Consider the following 23,797-nt stretch of genomic DNA (forward strand, 5'->3'; position numbering starts at 1 on the left):
TCGGTTTGACAGTGAAAACTGCAGGAACTACAAACTGGCACTAGGAAACAGTGTGAGAAAGCAGAGAAATGTGTCTCCTGCAACCCGTTCCCTTAGTGCTAGATGAACGAACGTCTCTCCACTTGCTAAGTTCTGAGAGATAAGTGTGTGTGAAAGCCGTCCTTCACCTAGCTTGTTGGGAACACAAAATTTCTTTTCAGTTGCAAAATCCATTCCATACATATATATGGGGAGGTAAAAGTTCCAACTCGGTTTGACAGTGAAAACTGCAGGAACTTCAAACCGGCACTAGGAAACAGACTGAGAAAGCAGAGAAAAAGTGTCTCCTGCAAACTGTTCCCTTGGTTCTAGATGAACGAACGTCTCTCAACTTGCTCAGTTCTGAGAGATAAGTGTGTGTGAAAGCCGTCCTTCACCTAGCTTGTTGGGAACACAAAGTTTCTTTTCAGTTGCAAACTCCATTCCATAAATATATATGGGGAGGTTCTAGCTCCAACTCGGTTTGACAGTGAAAACTGCAGGAACTTCAAACCGGCACTAGGAAACAGACTGAGAAAGCAGAGAAAAAGTGTCTCCTTCCACCCGTTCCCTTGGTGCTAGATGAACGAACGTCTCTCCACTTGCTCAGTTCTGAGAGATAAGTGTGTGTGAAAGCCGTCCTTCACATAGGTTGTTGGGAACAAAAAGTTTCTTTTCAGTTGCAAACTCCATTCCATACATATATATGAGGAGGTACTAGCTCCAACTCGGTTTGACAGTGAAAACTGCAGGAACTTCAAACCGGCACTAGGAATCAGACTGAGAAAGCAGAGAAAATGTGTGTCCTGCAACCCGTTCCCTTGGTGCTAGATGAACGAACGTCTCTCCACTTGCTCAGTTCTGAGAGATAAGTGTGTGTAAAAGCCGTCCTTCACCTATCTTGTTGGGAACACAAAGCTTCTTTTCAGTTGCAAACTACATTCCATACATATATATGGAGAGGTAATAGCTCCAACTCGGTTTGACAGTGAAAACTGCAGGAACATCAAACCGGCACTAGGAAACAGACTGAAAAAGGAGAGAAAAAGTGTCCCTGCAACCCGTTCCCTTGGTGCTAGATGAACGAAGGTCTCTCCACTTGCTCATTTCTGAGAGATAAGTGTGTGTGAAAGCCGTCCTTCACCTAGCTTGTTGGGAACACAAAATTTCTTTTCAGTTGCAAAATCCATTCCATACATATATATGGGGAGGTAAAAGTTCCAACTCGTTTTGACAGTGAAAACTGCAGGAACTTCAAACCGGCACTAGGAAACAGACTGAGAAAGCAGAGAAAAAGTGTCTCCTGCAACCCGTTCCCTTGGTGCTAGATGAACGAACGTCTCTCCACTTTCTCAGTTCTGAGAGATAAGTTTGTGTGAAAGCCGTCCTTCACCTAGCTTGTTGGGAACACAAAGTTTCTTTTCAGTTGCAAACTCCATTCCATACATATATATGAGGAGGTACTAGCTCCAACTCAGTTTGACAGTTAAAAACTGCAGGAACTTTAAACCGGAACTTGGAATCAGACTGAGAAAGCAGAGAAAAACTGTCTCCTGCAACCCATTCCCTTGGTGCTAGATGAACGAACGTCTCTCCACTTGCTCAGTTCTGAGAGATAAGTGTGTTTGAAAGCCTTCCTTTACCTAGCTTGTTGGGAACACAAAGTTTCTTTTCAGTTGCAAACTCCATTCCATACATATATACGGGAAGTACTAGCTCCAAATCGGTTTGACAGAGAAAACTTCAGGAACTTCAAAACGGCACTAGGAAACAGACTGAGAAAGCAGAGAAAAAGTGTCTCCTGCAACCCGTTCCCTTGGTGCTAGATGAACGAACGTCTCTCCACTTGCTCAGTTCTGAGAGTTAAGTGTGTGTGAAAGCCGTCCATCACCTAGCTTGTTGGGAACACAAAGTTTCTTTTAAGTTGCAAACTCCAATCCATACATGTATAGGGGAGGTTGAAACTCCAACTAGGTTTTACAGTGAAAACTGCAGGAACTTCAAACCGGCACAAGGAAACAGACTGAGAAAGCAGAGAAAAAGTGTCTCCTGCAAACCGTTCCCTTGGTTCTAGATGAACGAACGTCTCTCCACTTGCTCAGTTCTGAGAGATAAGTGTGTGTGAAAGCCGTCCTTCACCTAGCTTGTTGGGAACACAAAGTTTCTTTTCAGTTGCAAACTCCATTCCATACATATATATGGGGAGGTAGAAGCTCCAACTCGGTTTTACAGTGAAAACTGCAGGAACTTCAAACCGGCACTAGGAAACAGACTGAGAAAGCAGAGAAAAAGTGTCTCCTGCAACCCGTTCCCTTGGTGCTAGATGAACGAACGTCTCTCCACTTGCTCAGTTCTGAGAGATAAGTGTGTGTGAAAGCCGTCCTTCACCTAGCTTGTTGGGAACACAAAGTTTCTTTTCAGTTGCAAACTCCATTCCATACATATATATGGGGAAGTACTAGCTCCAAAAAGGTTTGACAGTGAAAACTGCAGGAACTTCAAACCGGCACTAGGAAACAGCCTGAGAAAGCAGAGAAAAAGTGTCTCCTGCAACCCGTTCCTTTGGTTCTAGATGAACGAACGTCTCTCCACTTGCTCAGTTCTGAGAGATAAGTGTGTGTGAAAGCCGTCCTTCACCTAGCTTGTTGGTAACACAAAGTTTCTTTTCAATTGTAAACTCCATTCCATACATATATATGGGGAGGTACTAGCTCCAACTCGGTTTGACAGTGAAAACTGCAGGAACTTCACACAGGCACTAGGAATCAGACTGAGAAAGCAGAGAAAATGTGTCTCCTGCAACCCGTTCACTTGGTGCTAGATGAACGAACGTCTCTCCACTTGCTCAGTTCTGAGAGATAAGTGTGTGTGAAAGCCGTCCTTCAACTATCTTGTTGGGAACACAAAGCTTCTTTTCAGTTGCAAAATCCATTCCATACATATATATGGAGAGGTACTAGCTCCAACTCGGTTTGACAGTGAAAACTGCAGGAACTTCAAACCGGCACTAGGATAAAGACTGAAAAAGGAGAGAAAAAGTTTCTCCTGCAACCCATTCCCTTGGTGCTAGATGAACGAACTTCTCTCCACTTGCTCATTTCTGAGAGATATTTGTGTGTGAAAGCCGTCCTTCACCTAGCTTGTTGGGAACACAAAGTTTCTTTTCAGTTGCAAACTCAATTCCATACATATATATGGGGAGGTACTAGCTCCAAATCGGTTTGACAGTGAAAACTGCAGGAACTTCAAACCGGCACTAGGAAACAGACTGAGAAACAGAGAAAAAGTGTCTCCTGCAACCCGTTCCCGTGGTGCTAGATGAACGAACGTCTCTCCACTTGCTCAGTTCTGAGAGATAAGTGTGTGTGAAAGCCGTCCTTCACCTAGCTTGTTGGGGACACAAAGATTCTTTTCAGTTGCAAACCCCATTCCATACATATATATGGGGAGGTACTAGCTCCAACTCGGTTTGACAGTGAAAACTGCAGGAACTTCAAACCGGCACTAGGAATCAGACTGAGAAAGCAGAGAAAAAGTGTCTCCTGCAAACCGTTCCCATGGTGCTAGATGAACGAACGTCTCTCCACTTGCTCATTTCTGAGAGATAAGTGTGTGTGAAAGCCGTCGTTCACCTAGATTGTTGGGAACACAAAGTTTCTTTTCAGTTGCAAACTCCTTTCCATATATATATATGAGGAGGTAGAAGCTCCAAAACGGTTTTACAGTGAAAACTGCAGGAACTTCAAACCGGCACTAGGAAACAGACTGAGAAAGCAGAGAAAAAGTGTCTCCTGCAACCCGTTCCCTTGGTGCTAGATGAACGAACGTCTCTCCACTTGCTCAGTTCTGAGAGATAAGTGTGTGTGAAAGCCGTCCTTCACCTAGCTTGTTGGGAACACAAAGTTTCTTTTCAGTTGCAAACTCCATTCCATACATATATATGGGGAGGTAGAAGCTCCAACTCGGTTTGACAGTGAAAACTGCAGGAACTTCAAACCGGCACTAGGAATCAGACTGAGAAAGCAGAGAAAATGTGTGTCCTGCAACCCGTTCCCTTGGTGCTAGATGAACGAACGTCTCTCCACTTGCTCAGTTCTGAGAGATAAGTGTGTGTAAAACCCGTCCTTCACCTATCTTGTTGGGAACACAAAGCTTCTTTTCAGTTGCAAACTACATTCAATACATATATATGGAGAGGTAATAGCTCCAACTCGGTTTGACAGTGAAAACTGCAGGAACTTCAAACAGGCACTAGGAAACAGACTGAAAAAGGAGAGAAAAATTGTCCCTGCAACCCGTTCCCTTGGTGCTAGATGAACGAAGGTCTCTCCACTTGCTCATTTCTGAGAGATAAGTGTGTGTGAAAGCCGTCCTTCACCTAGCTTGTTGGGAACACAAAGTTTCTTTTCAGTTGCAAACTCCATTCCATACATATATATGGGGAGGTTCTAGCTCCAACTCGGTTTGACAGTAAAAACTGCAGGAACTTCAAACCAGCACTAGGAAACAGACTGAGAAAGAAGAGAAAAAGTGTCTCCTGCAACCCGTTCCCTTGGTGCTAGATGAATGAACGTCTCTCCACTTGCTCAGTTCTGAGAGATAAGTTTGTGTGAAAGCCGTCCTTCACCTAGCTTGTTGGGAACACAAAGTTTCTTTTCAGTTGCAAACTCCATTCCATACATATATATGAGGAGGTACTAGCTCCAACTCGGTTTGACAGTTAAAAACTGCAGGAACTTTAAACCGGAACTTGGAATCAGACTGAGAAAGCAGAGAAAAACTGTCTCCTGCAACCCATTCCCTTGGTGCTAGATGAACGAACGTCTCTCCACTTGCTAAGTTCTGAGAGATAAGTGTGTTTGAAAGCCTTCCTTTACCTAGCTTGTTGGGAACACAAAGTTTCTTTTCAGTTGCAAACTCCATTCCATACATATATACGGGAAGTACTAGCTCCAAATCGGTTTGACAGAGAAAACTTCAGGAACTTCAAAACGGCACTAGGAAACAGACTGAGAAAGCAGAGAAAAAGTGTCTCCTGCAACCCGTTCCATTGGTGCTAGATGAACGAACGTCTCTCCACTTGCTCAGTTCTGAGATTTAAGTGTGTGTGAAAGCCGTCCATCACCTAGCTTGTTGGGAACACAAAGTTTCTTTTCAGTTGCAAACTCCAATCCATACATGTATAGGGGAGGTTGAAGCTCCAACTAGGTTTTACAGTGAAAACTGCAGGAACTTCAAACCGGCACTAGGAAACAGACTGAGAAAGCAGAGAAAAAGTGTCTCCTGCAACCCGTTCCCTTGGTGCAAATGAACGAACGTCTATCCACTTGTTCAGTTCTGAGAGATAAGTGTGTGTGAAAGCCGTCCTTCACCTAGCTTGTTGGGAACACAAAGTTTCTTTTCAGTTGCAAACTCCATTCCATAAATATATATGGGGAGGTTCTAGCTCCAACTCGGTTTGACAGTGAAAACTGCAGGAACTTCAAACCGGCACTAGGAAACAGACTGAGAAAGCAGAGAAAAAGTGTCTCCTTCCACCCGTTCCCTTGGTGCTAGATGAACGAACGTCTCTCCACTTGCTCAGTTCTGAGAGATAAGTGTGTGTGAAAGCCGTCCTTCACATAGGTTGTTGGGAACAAAAAGTTTCTTTTCAGTTGCAAACTCCATTCCATACATATATATGAGGAGGTACTAGCTCCAACTCGGTTTGACAGTGAAAACTGCAGGAACTTCAAACCGGCACTAGGAATCAGACTGAGAAAGCAGAGAAAATGTGTGTCCTGCAACCCGTTCCCTTGGTGCTAGATGAACGAACGTCTCTCCACTTGCTCAGTTCTGAGAGATAAGTGTGTGTAAAAGCCGTCCTTCACCTATCTTGTTGGGAACACAAAGCTTCTTTTCAGTTGCAAACTACATTCCATACATATATATGGAGAGGTAATAGCTCCAACTCGGTTTGACAGTGAAAACTGCAGGAACATCAAACCGGCACTAGGAAACAGACTGAAAAAGGAGAGAAAAAGTGTCCCTGCAACCCGTTCCCTTGGTGCTAGATGAACGAAGGTCTCTCCACTTGCTCATTTCTGAGAGATAAGTGTGTGTGAAAGCCGTCCTTCACCTAGCTTGTTGGGAACACAAAATTTCTTTTCAGTTGCAAAATCCATTCCATACATATATATGGGGAGGTAAAAGTTCCAACTCGTTTTGACAGTGAAAACTGCAGGAACTTCAAACCGGCACTAGGAAACAGACTGAGAAAGCAGAGAAAAAGTGTCTCCTGCAACCCGTTCCCTTGGTGCTAGATGAACGAACGTCTCTCCACTTTCTCAGTTCTGAGAGATAAGTTTGTGTGAAAGCCGTCCTTCACCTAGCTTGTTGGGAACACAAAGTTTCTTTTCAGTTGCAAACTCCATTCCATACATATATATGAGGAGGTACTAGCTCCAACTCAGTTTGACAGTTAAAAACTGCAGGAACTTTAAACCGGAACTTGGAATCAGACTGAGAAAGCAGAGAAAAACTGTCTCCTGCAACCCATTCCCTTGGTGCTAGATGAACGAACGTCTCTCCACTTGCTCAGTTCTGAGAGATAAGTGTGTTTGAAAGCCTTCCTTTACCTAGCTTGTTGGGAACACAAAGTTTCTTTTCAGTTGCAAACTCCATTCCATACATATATACGGGAAGTACTAGCTCCAAATCGGTTTGACAGAGAAAACTTCAGGAACTTCAAAACGGCACTAGGAAACAGACTGAGAAAGCAGAGAAAAAGTGTCTCCTGCAACCCGTTCCCTTGGTGCTAGATGAACGAACGTCTCTCCACTTGCTCAGTTCTGAGAGTTAAGTGTGTGTGAAAGCCGTCCATCACCTAGCTTGTTGGGAACACAAAGTTTCTTTTAAGTTGCAAACTCCAATCCATACATGTATAGGGGAGGTTGAAACTCCAACTCGGTTTTACAGTGAAAACTGCAGGAACTTCAAACCGGCACAAGGAAACAGACTGAGAAAGCAGAGAAAAAGTGTCTCCTGCAAACCGTTCCCTTGGTTCTAGATGAACGAACGTCTCTCCACTTGCTCAGTTCTGAGAGATAAGTGTGTGTGAAAGCCGTCCTTCACCTAGCTTGTTGGGAACACAAAGTTTCTTTTCAGTTGCAAACTCCATTCCATACATATATATGGGGAGGTAGAAGCTCCAACTCGGTTTTACAGTGAAAACTGCAGGAACTTCAAACCGGCACTAGGAAACAGACTGAGAAAGCAGAGAAAAAGTGTCTCCTGCAACCCGTTCCCTTGGTGCTAGATGAACGAACGTCTCTCCACTTGCTCAGTTCTGAGAGATAAGTGTGTGTGAAAGCCGTCCTTCACCTAGCTTGTTGGGAACACAAAGTTTCTTTTCAGTTGCAAACTCCATTCCATACATATATATGGGGAAGTACTAGCTCCAAAAAGGTTTGACAGTGAAAACTGCAGGAACTTCAAACCGGCACTAGGAAACAGCCTGAGAAAGCAGAGAAAAAGTGTCTCCTGCAACCCGTTCCTTTGGTTCTAGATGAACGAACGTCTCTCCACTTGCTCAGTTCTGAGAGATAAGTGTGTGTGAAAGCCGTCCTTCACCTAGCTTGTTGGTAACACAAAGTTTCTTTTCAATTGTAAACTCCATTCCATACATATATATGGGGAGGTACTAGCTCCAACTCGGTTTGACAGTGAAAACTGCAGGAACTTCACACAGGCACTAGGAATCAGACTGAGAAAGCAGAGAAAATGTGTCTCCTGCAACCCGTTCACTTGGTGCTAGATGAACGAACGTCTCTCCACTTGCTCAGTTCTGAGAGATAAGTGTGTGTGAAAGCCGTCCTTCAACTATCTTGTTGGGAACACAAAGCTTCTTTTCAGTTGCAAAATCCATTCCATACATATATATGGAGAGGTACTAGCTCCAACTCGGTTTGACAGTGAAAACTGCAGGAACTTCAAACCGGCACTAGGATAAAGACTGAAAAAGGAGAGAAAAAGTTTCTCCTGCAACCCATTCCCTTGGTGCTAGATGAACGAACTTCTCTCCACTTGCTCATTTCTGAGAGATATTTGTGTGTGAAAGCCGTCCTTCACCTAGCTTGTTGGGAACACAAAGTTTCTTTTCAGTTGCAAACTCAATTCCATACATATATATGGGGAGGTACTAGCTCCAAATCGGTTTGACAGTGAAAACTGCAGGAACTTCAAACCGGCACTAGGAAACAGACTGAGAAACAGAGAAAAAGTGTCTCCTGCAACCCGTTCCCGTGGTGCTAGATGAACGAACGTCTCTCCACTTGCTCAGTTCTGAGAGATAAGTGTGTGCGAAAGCCGTCCTTCACCTAGCTTGTTGGGGACACAAAGATTCTTTTCAGTTGCAAACCCCATTCCATACATATATATGGGGAGGTAGAAGCTCCAACTCGGTTTGACAGTGAAAACTGCAGGAACTTCAAACCGGCACTAGGAAACAGTCTGAGAAAGCAGAGAAATGTGTCTCCTGCAACCCGTTCCCTTGGTGCTAGATGAACGAACGTCTCTCCACTTGCTAAGTACTGAGAGATAAGTGTGTGTGAAAGCCGTCCTTCACCTAGCTTGTTGGGAACACAAAATTTCTTTTCAGTTGCAAAATCCATTCCATACATATATATGAGGAGGTAAAAGTTCCAACTCGGTTTGACAGTGAAAACTGCAGGAACATCAAACCGGCACTAGGAAACAGACTGAAAAAGGAGAGAAAAAGTGTCCCTGCAACCCGTTCCCTTGGTGCTAGATGAACGAAGGTCTCTCCACTTGCTCATTTCTGAGAGATAAGTGTGTGTGAAAGCCGTCCTTCATCTAGCTTGTTGGGAACACAAAATTTCTTTTCAGTTGCAAAATCCATTCCATACATATATATGGGGAGGTAAAAGTTCCAACTCGGTTTGACAGTGAAAACTGCAGGAACTTCAAACCGGCACTAGGAAACAGAGTGAGAAAGCAGAGACAAAGTGTCTCCTGCAAACTATTCCCTTGGTTCTAGATGAACGAACGTCTCTCCACTTGCTCAGTTCTGAGAGATAAGTGTGTGTGAAAGCCGTCCTTCAACTAGCTTGTTGGGAACACAAAGTTTCTTTTCAGTTGCAAACTCCATTCCATACATATATATGGGGAGGTTCTAGCTCCAACTCGGTTTGACAGTGAAAACTGAGGGAACTTCAAACCGGCACTTGGAAACAGACTGAGAAAGCAGAGAAAAAGTGTCTCCTGCAACCCGTTCCCTTGGTGCTAGATGAACGAAAGTCTCTCCACTTGCTCAGTTCTGAGAGATATGTGTGTGTGAAATCCGTCCTTCACCTAGCTTGTTGGGAACACAAAGTTTCTTTTCAGTTGCAAACTCCATTCCATACATATATATGAGGAGGTACTAGCTCCAAATCGGTTTGACAGTGAAAACTCAAGGAACTTCAAACCGGAACTTGGAATCAGACTGAGAAAGCAGAGAAAAAGTGTCACCTGCAACCCGTTCCCTTGGTGCTAGATGAACGAACGTCTCTCCACTTGCTCAGTTCTGAGAGATAAGTGTGTGTGAAAGCCGTCCTTCACCTAGCTTGTTGGGAACACAAAGATTCTTTTCAGTTGCAAACCCCATTCCATACATATATATGGGGAGGTACTAGCTCCAACTCGGTTTGACAGTGAAAACTGCAGGAACTTCAAACCGGCACTAGGAATCAGACTGAGAAAGCAGAGAAAAAGTTTCTCCTGCAACCCTTTCCCATGGTGCTAGATGAACGAAAGTCTCTCCACTTGCTCAGTTCTGAGAGATAAGTGTGTGTGAAAGCCGTCGTTCACCTAGATTGTTGGGAACACAAAGTTTCTTTTCAGTTGCAAACTCCTTTCCATATATATATATGAGGAGGTAGAAGCTCCAACACGGTTTTACAGTTAAAACTGCAGGAACTTCAAACCGGCACTAGGAAACAGACTGAGAAAGCAGAGAAAAAGTGTCTCCTGCAACCCGTTCCCTTGGTGCTAGATGAACGAACGTCTCTCCACTTGCTCAGTTCTGAGAGATAAGTGTGTGTGAAAGCCGTCCTTCACCTAGCTTGTTGGGAACACAAAGTTTCTTTTCAGTTGCAAACTCCATTCCATACATATATATGGGGAGGTAGAAGCTCCAACTCGGTTTTACACTGAAAACTGCAGGAACTTCAAACCGGCACTAGGAAACAGACTGAAAAAGGAGAGAAAAAGTGTCTCCTGCAACCCGTTCCCTTGGTGCTAGATGAACGAACGTCTCTCCACTTGCTCATTTCTGAGAGAAAAGTGTGTGTGAAAGCCGTTCTTCACCTAGCTTGTTGGGAACACAAATTTTCTTTTCAGTTGCAAACTCCATTCCATACATATACATGGGGAGGTACTAGCTCCAACTCGGTTTGACAGTGAAAAATGCAGGAACTTCAAACCAGCACTAGGAAACAGACTGAGAAAGCAGAGAAAAAGTTTCTCCTGCAACCCGTTTACTTGGTGCTAGATGAACGAACGTCTCTCCACTTGCTCAGTTCTGAGAGATAAGTGTGTGTGAAAGCCGTCCTTCACCTAGCTTGTTGGGAACACAAAGTTCCTTTTCAGTTGCAAACTCCATTCCATACATATATATGGGGAAGTACTAGCTCCAAAAATGTTTGACAGTGAAAACTGCAGGAACTTCAAACCGGCACTAGGAATCAGCCTGAGAAAGCAGAGAAAAAGTGTCTCCTGCAACCAGTTCCCTTGGTGCTAGATGAACGAACGTCTCTCCACTTGCTCAGTTCTGAGAGATAAGTGTGTGTGAAAGCCGTCCTTCACCTAGCTTGTTGGGAACACAAAGTTACTTTTCAGTTGCAAACTCCATTCCATACATATATATGGGGAGGTACTAGCTCAAACTCGGTTTGACAGTGAAAACTGCAGGAACTTCAAACCGGCACTAGGAAACAGACTGAGAAAGCAGAGAAAAACTGTCTCCTGCAACCCGTTCCCTTGGTTCTAGATGAACGAACGTCTCTCCACTTGCTCAGTTCTGAGAGATAAGTGTGTGTGAAAGCCGTCCTTCACCTAGCTTGTTGGTAACACAAAGTTTCTTTTCAATTGTAAACTCCATTCCATACATATATATGGGGAGGTACTAGCTCCAACTCGGTTTGACAGTGAAAACTGCAGGAACTTCACACCGGCACTAGGAATCAGACTGAGAAAGCAGAGAATATGTGTCTCCTGCAACCCGTTCACTTGGTGCTAGATGAACGAACGTCTCTCCACTTGCTCAGTTCTGAGATATAAGTGTGTGTGAAAGCCGTCCTTCAACTATCTTGTTGGGAACACAAAGCTTCTTTTCAGTTGCAAAATCCATTCCATACATATATATGGAGAGGTACTAGCTCCAACTCGGTTTGACAGTGAAAACTGCAGGAACTTCAAACCGGCACTAGGATAAAGACTGAAAAAGGAGAGAAAAAGTGTCTCCTGCAACCCATTCCCTTGGTGCTAGATGAACGAACTTCTCTCCACTTGCTCATTTCTGAGAGATATTTGTGTGTGAAAGCCGTCCTTCACCTAGCTTGTTGGGAACACAAAGTTTCTTTTCAGTTGCAAACTCAATTCCATACATATATATGGGGAGGTACTAGCTCCAAATCGGTTTGACAGTGAAAACTGCAGGAACTTCAAACCGGCACTAGGAAACAGACTGAGAAACAGAGAAAAAGTGTCTCCTGCAACCCGTTCCCGTGGTGCTAGATGAACGAACGTCTCTCCACTTGCTCAGTTCTGAGAGATAAGTGTGAGTGAAAGCCGTCCTTCACCTAGCTTGTTGGGGACACAAAGATTCTTTTCAGTTGCAAACCCCATTCCATACATATATATGGGGAGGTACTAGCTCCAACTCTGTTTGACAGTGAAAACTGCAGGAACTTCAAACCGGCACTAGGAATCAGACTGAGAAAGCAGAGAAAAAGTGTCTCCTGCAACCCGTTCCCTTGGTTCTAGATGAACGAACGTCTCTCCACTTGCTCAGTTCTGAGAGATAAGTGTGTGTGAAAGCCGTCCTTCACCTAGCTTGTTGGTAACACAAAGTTTCTTTTCAATTGTAAACTCCATTCCATACATATATATGGGGAGGTACTAGCTCCAACTCGGTTTGACAGTGAAAACTGCAGGAACTTCACACCGGCACTAGGAATCAGACTGAGAAAGCAGAGAATATGTGTCTCCTGCAACCCGTTCACTTGGTGCTAGATGAACGAACGTCTCTCCACTTGCTCAGTTCTGAGAGATAAGTGTGTGTGAAAGCCGTCCTTCAACTATCTTGTTGGGAACACAAAGCTTCTTTTCAGTTGCAAAATCCATTCCATACATATATATGGAGAGGTACTAGCTCCAACTCGGTTTGACAGTGAAAACTGCAGGAACTTCAAACCGGCACTAGGATAAAGACTGAAAAAGGAGAGAAAAAGTGTCTCCTGCAACCCATTCCCTTGGTGCTAGATGAACGAACTTCTCTCCACTTGCTCATTTCTGAGAGATATTTGTGTGTGAAAGCCGTCCTTCACCTAGCTTGTTGGGAACACAAAGTTTCTTTTCAGTTGCAAACTCAATTCCATACATATATATGGGGAGGTACTAGCTCCAAATCGGTTTGACAGTGAAAACTGCAGGAACTTCAAACCGGCACTAGGAATCAGACTGCGAAAGCAGAGAAAAAGTGTCTCCTGCAACCCGTTCCCATGGTGCTAGATGAACGAACGTCTCTCCACTTGCTCAGTTCTGAGAGATAAGTGTGTGTGAAAGCCGTCGTTCACCTAGATTGTTGGGAACTCAAAGTTTCTTTTCAGTTGCAAACTCCTTTCCATATATATATATGAGGAGGTAGAAGCTCCAACACGGTTTTACAGTGAAAACTGCAGGAACTTCAAACCGGCACTAGGAAACAGACTGAGAAAGCAGAGAAAAAGTGTCTCCTGCAACCCGTTCCCTTGGTGCTAGATGAACGAACGTCTCTCCACTTGCTCAGTTCTGAGAGATAAGTGTGTGTGAAAGCCGTCCTTCACCTAGCTTGTTGGGAACACAAAGTTTCTTTTCAGTTGCAAACTCCATTCCATACATATATATGGGGAGGTAGAAGCTCCAACTCGGTTTTACATTGAAAACTGCAGGAACTTCAAACCGGCACTAGGAAACAGACTGAAAAAGGAGAGAAAAAATGTCTCCTGCAACCCGTTCCCTTGGTGCTAGATGAACGAACGTCTCTCCACTTGCTCAGTTCTGAGAGATAAGTGTGTGTGAAAGCCGTCCTTCACATAGCTTGTTGGGAACAAAAAGTTTCTTTTCAGTTGCAAACTCCATTCCATACATATATATGAGGAGGTACTAGCTCCAACTCGGTTTGACAGTGAAAACTGCAGGAACTTCAAACCGGCACTAGGAATCAGACTGAGAAACAGAGAAAATGTGTGTCCTGCAACCCGTTCCCTTGGTGCTAGATGAACGAAGGTCTCTCCACTTGCTCATTTCTGAGAGATAAGTGTGTGTGAAAGCCGTCCTTCACCTAGCTTGTTGGGAACACAAAATTTCTTTTCAGTTGCAAAATCCATTCCATACATATATATGGGGAGGTAAAAGTTCCAACTCGGTTTGACAGTGAAAACTGCAGGAACTTCAAACCGGCACTAGGAAACAGACTGAGAAAGCAGAGAAAAAGTGTCTCCTGCAAACTGTTCCCTTGGTTCTAGATGAACGAACGTCTCTCCACTTGCTCAGTTCTGAGAGATAAGTGTGTGTGAAAGCCGTCCTTCACCTAGCTTGTTGGGAACACAAAGTTTCTTTTCAGTTGCAAACTCCATTCCATACATATATATGGGGAGGTTCTAGCTCCAACTCGGTTTGACAGTAAAAACTGCAGGAACTTCAAACCGGCACTAGGAAACAGACTGAGAAAGCAGAGAAAAAGTGTCTCCTGCAACCCGTTCCCTTGGTGCTAGATGAATGAACGTCTCTCCACTTGCTCAGTTCTGAGAGATAATTTTGTGTGAAAGCCGTCCTTCACCTAGCTTGTTGGGAACACAAAGTTTCTTTTCAGTTGCAAACTCCATTCCATACATATATATGAGGAGGTACTAGCTCCAACTCGGTTTGACAGTTAAAAACTGCAGGAACTTTAAACCGGAACTTGGAATCAGACTGAGAAAGCAGAGAAAAACTGTCTCCTGCAACCCATTCCCTTGGTGCTAGATGAACGAACGTCTCTCCACTTGCTCAGTTCTGAGAAATAAGTGTGTTTGAAAGCCTTCCTTTACCTAGCTTGTTGGGAACACAAAGTTTCTTTTCAGTTGCAAACTCCATTCCATACATATATACGGGAAGTACTAGCTCCAAATCGGTTTGACAGAGAAAACTTCAGGAACTTCAAAACGGCACTAGGAAACAGACTGAGAAAGCAGAGAAAAAGTGTCTCCTGCAACCCGTTCCCTTGGTGCTAGATGAACGAACGTCTCTCCACTTGCTCAGTTCTGAGAGTTAAGTGTGTGTGAAAGCCGTCCATCACCTAGCTTGTTGGGAACACAAAGTTTCTTTTCAGTTGCAAACTCCAATCCATACATGTATAGGGGAGGTTGAAGCTCCAACTCGGTTTTACAGTGAAAATTGCAGGAACTTCAAACCGGCACTAGGAAACAGACTGAGAAAGCAGAGAAAAAGTGTCTCCTGCAACCCGTTCCCTTGGTGCAAATGAACGAACGTCTATCCACTTGCTCAGTTCTGAGAGATAAGTGTGTGTGAAAGCCGTCCTTCACCTAGCTTGTTGGGAACACAAAGTTTCTTTTCAGTTGCGTACTCCAATCCATACATATATAAGGGAGGTAGAAGCTCCAACTCGGTTTTACAGTGAAAACTGCAGGAAATTCAAACCGGCACTAGGAAACAGTCTGAGAAAGCAGAGAAATGTGTCTCCTGCAACCCGTTCCCTTGGTGCTAGATGAACGAACGTCTCTCCACTTGCTAAGTTCTGAGAGATAAGTGTGTGTGAAAGCCGTCCTTCACCTAGCTTGTTGGGAACACAAAGTTTCTTTTCAGTTGCAAACTCCATTCCATACATATATATGAGGAGGTACTAGCTCCAACTCGGTTTGACAGTGAAAACTGCAGGAACTTCAAACCGGCACTAGGAATCAGACTGAGAAAGCAGAGAAAATGTGTGTCCTGCAACCCGTTCCCTTAGTGCTAGATGAACGAACGTCTCTCCACTTGCTCAGTTCTGAGAGATAAGTGTGTGTAAAAGCCGTCCTTCACCTATCTTGTTGGGAACACAAAGCTTCTTTTCAGTTGCAAACTACATTCCATACATATATATGGAGAGGTAATAGCTCCAACTCGGTTTGACAGTGAAAACTGCAGGAACATCAAACCGGCACTAGGAAACAGACTGAAAAAGGAGAGAAAAAGTGTCCCTGCAAACCGTTCCCTTGGTGCTAGATGAACGAAGGTCTCTCCACTTGCTCATTTCTGAGAGATAAGTGTGTGTGAAAGCCGTCCTTCATCTAGCTTGTTGGGAACACAAAATTTCTTTTCAGTTGCAAAATCCATTCCATACATATATATGGGGAGGTAAAAGTTCCAACTCGGTTTGACAGTGAAAACTGCAGGAACTTCAAACCGGCACTAGGAAACAGACTGAGAAAGCAGAGACAAAGTGTCTCCTGCAAACTATTCCCTTGGTTCTAGATGAACGAACGTCTCTCCACTTGCTCAGTTCTGAGAGATATGTGTGTGTGAAAGCCGTCCTTCAACTAGCTTGTTGGGAACACAAAGTTTCTTTTCAGTTGCAAACTCCATTCCATACATATATATGGGGAGGTTCTAGCTCCAACTCGGTTTGACAGTGAAAACTGAGGGAACTTCAAACCGGCACTAGGAAACAGACTGAGAAAGCAGAGAAAAAGTGTCTCCTGCAACCCGTTCCCTTGGTGCTAGATGAACGAACGTCTCTCCACTTGCTCAGTTCTGAGAGATATGTGTGTGTGAAATCCGTCCTTCACCTAGCTTGTTGGGAACACAAAGTTTCTTTTCAGTTGCAAACACCATTCCATACATATATATGAGGAGGTACTAGCTCCAAATCGGTTTGACAGTGAAAACTGCAGGAACTTCAAACCGGAACTTGGAATCAGACTGAGAAAGCAGAGAAAATGTGTGTCCTGCAACCCGTTCCCTTGGTGCTAGATGAACGAACGTCTCTCCACTTGCTCAGTTCTGAGAGATAAGTGTGTGTGAAAGCCGTCCTTCACCTATCTTGTTGGGAACACAAAGCTTCTTTTCAGTTGCAAACTACATTCCATACATATATATGGAGAGGTAATAGCTCCAACTCGGTTTGACAGTGAAAACTGCAGGAACATCAAACCGGCACTAGGAAACAGACTGAGAAACAGAGAAAAAGTGTCTCCTGCAACCCGTTCCCTTGGTGCTAGATGAACGAAGGTCTCTCCACTTGCTCATTTCTGAGAGATAAGTGTGTGTGAAAGCCGTCCTTCACCTATCTTGTTGGGAACACAAATTTTCTTTTCAGTTGCAAACTCCATTCCATACATATATATGGGGAGGTACTAGCTCCAACTCGGTTTGACAGTGAAAACTGCAGGAACTTCAAACCGGCACTAGGAAACAGACTGAGAAAGCAGAGAAAAAGTGTCTCCTGCAACCCGTTCCCTTGGTGCTAGATGAACGAACGTCTCTCCACTTGCTCAGTTCTGAGAGATAAGTGTGTGTGAAAGCCGTCCTTCAACTAGCTTGTGGGGAACACAAAGTTTCTTTTCAGTTGCAAACTCCATTCCATACATATATATGGGGAGGTACTAGCTCCAACTCGGTTTTACAGTTAAAACTGCAGGAACTTCAAACCGGCACTAGGAAACAGACTGAGAAAGCTGAGAAAAAGTGCCTCCTGCCACCCGTTCCCTTGGTGCTAGATGAACGAACGTCTCTCCACTTGCTCAGTTCTGAGAGATAAGTGTGTGTGAAAGCCGTATTTCACCTAGCTTGTTGGGAACACAAAGTTTCTTTTCAGTTGCAAACTCCATTCCATACATATATATGGGGAAGTACTAGCTCCAAAACGGTTTGACAGTGAAAACTGCAGGAACTTCAAACCGGCACTAGGAAACAGACTGAGAAAGCAGTGAAAAAGTGTCTCCTGCAACCCGTTCCCTTGGTGCTAGATGAACGAACGTCTCTCCACTTGCTCAGTTCTGAGAGATAAGTGTGTGAAAGCCGTCCATCACCTAGCTTGTTAGGAACACAAAGTTTCTTTTCAGTTGCAAACTCCAATCCATACATATATAGGGGAGGTTGAAGCTCCAACTCGGTTTTACAGTGAAAACTGCAGGAACGTCAAACTGGCACTAGGAAACAGACTGAGAAAGCAGAGAAAAAGTGTCTCCTGCAAACCGTTCCCTTGGTGCTAGATGAACGAACGTCTCTCCACTTGCTCAGTTCTGAGAGATAAGTGTGTGTGAAAGCCGTCCTTCACCTAGCTTGTTGGGAACACAAAATTTCTTTTCAGTTGCAAACTCCATTGCATACATATATATGGGGAGGTACAAATTCCAACACGGTTTGACAGTGAAAACTGCAGGAACATCAAACCGGCACTAGGAAAAAGACTGAGAAAGCAGAGAAAAAGTGTCTCCTGCAACCCGTTCCCTTGGTTCTAGATGAACGAACGTCTCTCCACTTGCTCAGTTCTGAGAGATAATTGTGTGTGAAAGCCGTCCTTCACCTAGCTTGTTGGGAACACAAAGTTTCTTTTCAGTTGCAAACTCCATTCCATACATATATATGGGGAGGTTCTAGCTCGACTCGGATTTACAGTGAAAACTGCAGGAACTTCAAACCGGCACTGGGAAACAGACTGAGAAAGCAGAGAAAAAGTGTCTCCTGCAACCCGTTCCCTTGGTGCTAGATGAACGAACGTCTCTCCACTTGGTCAGTTCTGAGAGATAAGTGTGTGTGAAAGCCGTCTTTCACATAGCTTGTTGGGAACACAAAGTTTCTTTTCAGTTGCCAACTCCATTCCATACATATATATGGGGAGGTACTAGCTCCAACTCGGTTTTACAGTGAAAACTGCAGGAACTTCAAACCGGCACTAGGAAACAGACTGAGAAAGCAGAGAAAAACTGTCTCCTGCAACCCGTTACCTAGGTGATAGATGAACGAACGTCTCTCCACTTGCTCAGTTCTGAGAGATAAGTGTGTGAAAGCCGTCCATCACCTAGCTTGTTGGGAACACAAAGTTTCTTCTCAGTTGCAATCTCCAATCCATACATATATAGGGGAGGTTGAAGCTCCAACTCGGTTTTACAGTGAAAACTGCAGGAACTTCAAACCGGCACTAGGAAACAGACTGAGAATGCAGAGAAAAAGTGTCTCCTGCAACCCGTTCCCTTGGTGCAAGATGAACGAACGTCTCACCACTTGCTCAGTTCTGAGAGATAAGTGTGTGTGAAAGCCGTCCTTAACCAAGCTTGTTGGGAACAAAAAGTTTCTTTTCAGTTGCAAACTCCAATCCATACATATATAGGGGAGGAAGAAGCTCCAACTCGGTTTTACAGTGAAAACTGCAGGAACTTCAAACCGGCACTTGGAAACAGACTGAGAAAAAAGAGAAAAAGTGTCTCCTGCAACCCGTTCCCTTGGTGCTAGATGAACGAACGTCTCTCCACTTGCTCAGTTCTGAGAGATAAGTGTGTGTGAAAGCCGTCCTTCACCTAGCTTGTTGGGAACACAAAGTTTCTTTTCAGTTGCAAAATCCATTCCTTACATATATATGGGAAGGTAGAAGCTCCAACTCTGTTTTACACTGAAAACTGCAGGAACTTCAAACGGGCACTAGGAAACAGACTGAGAAAGCAGAGAAAAAGTGTCTCCTGCAACCCGTTCCATTGGTGCTAGATGAACGAACGTCTCTCCACTTGTTCAGTTCTGAGAGATAAGTGTGTGTGAAAGCCGTCCTTCACCTAGCTTGTTGGGAACACAAAGTTTCTTTTCAGTTGCAAACTCCATTCCATACATATATATGGGGAAATACTAGCTCCAACTCGGTTTGACAGTGAAAAATGCAGGAACTTCAAACCGGCACTAGGAAACAGACTGAGAATGCAGAGAAAAACTGTCTCCTGCAACCCGTTACCTAGGTGATAGATGAACGAACGTCTCTCCACTTGCTCAGTTCTGAGAGATAAGTGTGTGAAAGCCGTCCATCACCTAGCTTGTTGGGAACACAAAGTTTCTTTTCAGTTGCAATCTCCAATCCATACATATATAGGGGAGGAAGAAGCTCCAACTCGGTTTTACAGTGAAAACTGCAGGAACTTCAAACCGGCACTAGGAACAGACTGAGAAAGCAGAGAAAAAGTGTCTCCTGCAACCCGTTCCCTTGGTGCTAGATGAACGAACGTCTCTCCACTTGCTCAGTTCTGAGAGATAAGTGTGTGTGAAAGCCGTCCTTCACCTAGCTTGTTGGGAACACAAAATTTCTTTTCAGTTGCTAACTCCATTCCATACATATATATGGGGAGGTACAAGTTCCAACTCGGTTTGACAGTGAAAACTGCAGGAACTTCAAACCGGCACTAGGAAACAGACTGAGAAAGCAGAGAAAAATTGTCTCCTGCAAACTATTCCCTTGGTTCTAGATGAACGAACGTCTCTCCACTTGCTCAGTTCTGAGAGATAAGTGTGTGTGAAAGCCGTCTTTCAACTAGCTTGTTGGGAACACAAAGTTTCTTTTCAGTTGCAAACTCCATTCCATACATATATATGGGGAGGTTCTAGCTCCAACTCGGTTTGACAGTGAAAACTGAGGGAACTTCAAACCGGCACTAGGAAACAGACTGAGAAAGCAGAGAAAAAGTGTCTCCTGCAACCCGTTCCCTTGGTGCTAGATGAACGAACGTCTCTCCACTTGCTCAGTTCTGAGAGATATGTGTGTGTGAAATCCGTCCTTCACCTAGCTTGTTGGGAACACAAAGTTTCTTTTCAGTTGCAAACTCCATTCCATACATATATATGAGGAGGTACTAGCTCCAAATCGGTTTGACAGTGAAAACTGCAGGAACTTCAAACCGGAACTTGGAATCAGACTGAGAAAGCAGAGAAAATGTGTGTCCTGCAACCCGTTCCCTTGGTGCTAGATGAACGAACGTCTCTCCACTTGCTCAGTTCTGAGAGATAAGTGTGTGTGAAAGCCGTCCTTCACCTATCTTGTTGGGAACACAAAGCTTCTTTTCAGTTGCAAACTACATTCCATACATATATATGGAGAGGTAATAGCTCCAACTCGGTTTGACAGTGAAAACTGCAGGAACATCAAACCGGCAATAGGAAACAGACTGAGAAACAGAGAAAAAGTGTCTCCTGCAACCCGTTCCCTTGGTGCTAGATGAACGAAGGTCTCTCCACTTGCTCATTTCTGAGAGAAAAGTGTGTGTGAAAGCCGTCCTTCACCTATCTTGTTGGGAACACAAATTTTCTTTTCAGTTGCAAACTCCATTCCATACATATATATGGGGAGGTACTAGCTCCAACTCGGTTTGACAGTGAAAACTGCAGGAACTTCAAACCGGCACTAGGAAACAGACTGAGAAAGCAGAGAAAAAGTGTCTCCTGCAACCCGTTCCCTTGGTGCTAGATGAACGAACGTCTCTCCACTTGCTCAGTTCTGAGAGATAAGTGAGTGTGAAAGCCGTCCTTCAACTAGCTTGTGGGGAACACAAAGTTTCTTTTCAGTTGCAAACTCCATTCCATACATATATATGGGGAGGTACTAGCTCCAACTCGGTTTTACAGTTAAAACTGCAGGAACTTCAAACCGGCACTAGGAAACAGACTGAGAAAGCAGAGGAAAAGTGTCTCCTGCAACCCGTTCCCTTGGTGCTAGATGAACGAACGTCTCTCCACTTGCTCAGTTCTGAGAGATAATTGTGTGTGAAAGCCGTCCTTCACCTAGCTTTTTGGGAACACAAAGTTTCTTTTCAGTTGCAAAATCCATTCCATACATATATATGGGGAGGTAGAAACTCCAACTCGGTTTTACACTGAAAACTGCAGGAACCTCAAACCGGCACTAGGAAACAGACTGAGAAAGCTGAGAAAAAGTGCCTCCTGCCACCCGTTCCCTTGGTGCTAGATGAACGAACGTCTCTCCACTTGCTCAGTTCTGAGAGATAAGTGTGTGTGAAAGCCGTCTTTCACCTAGCTTGTTGGGAACACAAAGGTTCTTTTCAGTTGCAAACTCCATTCCATACATATATATGGGGAAGTACTAGCTCCAAAACATTTTGACAGTGAAAACTGCAGGAACTTCAAACCGGCACTAGGAAACAGACTGAGAAAGCAGTGAAAAAGTGTCTCCTGCAACCCGTTCCCTTGGTGCTAGATGAACGAACGTGTCTCCACTTGCTCAGTTCTGAGAGATAAGTGTGTGAAAGCCGTCCATCACCTAGCTTGTTAGGAACACAAAGTTTCTTTTCAGTTGCAAACTCCAATCCATACATATATAGGGGAGGTTGAAGCTCCAACTCGGTTTTACAGTGAAAACTGCAGGAACTTCAAACTGGCACTAGGAAACAGACTGAGAAAGCAGAGAAAAAGTGTCTCCTGCAAACCGTTCCCTTGGTGCTAGATGAACGAACGTCTCTCCACTTGCTCAGTTCTGAGAGATAAGTGTGTGTGAAAGCCGTCCTTCACCTAGCTTGTTGGGAACACAAAATTTCTTTTCAGTTGCAAACTCCATTGCATACATATATATGGGGAGGTACAAATTCCAACACGGTTTGACAGTGAAAACTGCAGGAACATCAAACCGGCACTAGGAAAAAGACTGAGAAAGCAGAGAAAAAGTGTCTCCTGCAACCCGTTCCCTTGGTTCTAGATGAACGAACGTCTCTCCACTTGCTCAGTTCTGAGAGATAAGTGTGTGTGAAAGCCGTCCTTCACCTAGCTTGTTGGGAACACAAAGTTTCTTTTCAGTTGCAAACTCCATTCCATACATATATATGGGGAAATACTAGCTCCAACTCGGTTTGACAGTGAAAAATGCAGGAACTTCAAACCGGCACTAGGAAACAGACTGAGAATGCAGAGAAAAACTGTCTCCTGCAACCCGTTACCTAGGTGATAGATGAACGAACGTCTCTCCACTTGCTCAGTTCTGAGAGATAAGTGTGTGAAAGCCGTCCATCACTTAGCTTGTTGGGAACACAATGTTTCTTTTCAGTTGCAATCTCCAATCCATACATATATAGGGGAGGTTGAAGCTCCAACTCGGTTTTACAGTGAAAACTGCAGGAACTTCAAACCGGCACTAGGAAACAGACTGAGAAAGCAGAGAAAAAGTGTCTCCTGCAACCCGTTCCCTTGGTGCAAGATGAACGAACGTCTCTCCACTTGCTAAATTCTGAGAGATAATTGTGTGTGAAAGCCGTCCTTCACCTAGCTTGTTGGGAACACAAAGTTTCTTTTCAGTTGCAAACTCCAATCCATACATATATAGGGGAGGAAGAAGCTCCAACTCGGTTTTACAGTGAAAACTGCAGGAACTTCAAACCGGCACTAGGAACAGACTGAGAAAGCAGAGAAAAAGTGTCTCCTGCAACCCGTTCCCTTGGTGCTAGATGAACGAACGTCTCTCCACTTGCTCAGTTCTGAGAGATAAGTGTGTGTGAAAGCCGTCCTTCACCTAGCTTGTTGGGAACACAAAATTTCTTTTCAGTTGCTAACTCCATTCCATACATATATATGGGGAGGTACAAATTCCAACTCGGTTTGACAGTGAAAACTGCAGGAACTTCAAACCGGCACTAGGAAACAGACTGAGAAAGCAGAGAAAAATTGTCTCCTGCAAACTATTCCCTTGGATCTAGATGAACGAACGTCTCTCCACTTGCTCAGTTCTGAGAGATAAGTGTGTGTGAAAGCCGTCCTTCAACTAGCTTGTTGGGAACACAAAGTTTCTTTTCAGTTGCAAACTCCATTCCATACATATATATGGGGAGGTTCTAGCTCCAACTCGGTTTGACAGTGAAAACTGAGGGATCTTCAAACCGGCACTAGGAAACAGACTGAGAAAGCAGAGAAAAAGTGTCTCCTGCAACCCGTTCCCTTGGTGCTAGATGAACGAACGTCTCTCCACTTGCTCAGTTCTGAGAGATATGTGTGTGTGAAATCCGTCCTTCACCTAGCTTGTTGGGAACACAAAGTTTCTTTTCAGTTGCAAACTCCATTCCATACATATATATGAGGAGGTACTAGCTCCAAATCGGTTTGACAGTGAAAACTGCAGGAACTTCAAACCGGAACTTGGAATCAGACTGAGAAAGCAGAGAAAATGTGTGTCCTGCAACCCGTTCCCTTGGTGCTAGATGAACGAACGTCTCTCCACTTGCTCAGTTCTGAGAGATAAGTGTGTGTGAAAGCCGTCCTTCACCTATATTGTTGGGAACACAAAGCTTCTTTTCAGTTGCAAACTACATTCCATACATATATATGGAGAGGTAATATCTCCAACTCGGTTTGACAGTGAAAACTGCAGGAACATCAAACCGGCACTAGGAAACAGACTGAGAAACAGAGAAAAAGTGTCTCCTGCAACCCGTTCCCTTGGTGCTAGATGAACGAAGGTCTCTCCACTTGCTCATTTCTGAGAGATAAGTGTGTGTGAAAGCCGTCCTTCACCTAGCTTGTTGGGAAC

Source organism: Camelus dromedarius, unplaced genomic scaffold (assembly GCF_036321535.1).
Source record: "Camelus dromedarius isolate mCamDro1 unplaced genomic scaffold, mCamDro1.pat HAP1_SCAFFOLD_121, whole genome shotgun sequence".
NCBI classification, from domain to species: domain Eukaryota; kingdom Metazoa; phylum Chordata; class Mammalia; order Artiodactyla; family Camelidae; genus Camelus; species Camelus dromedarius.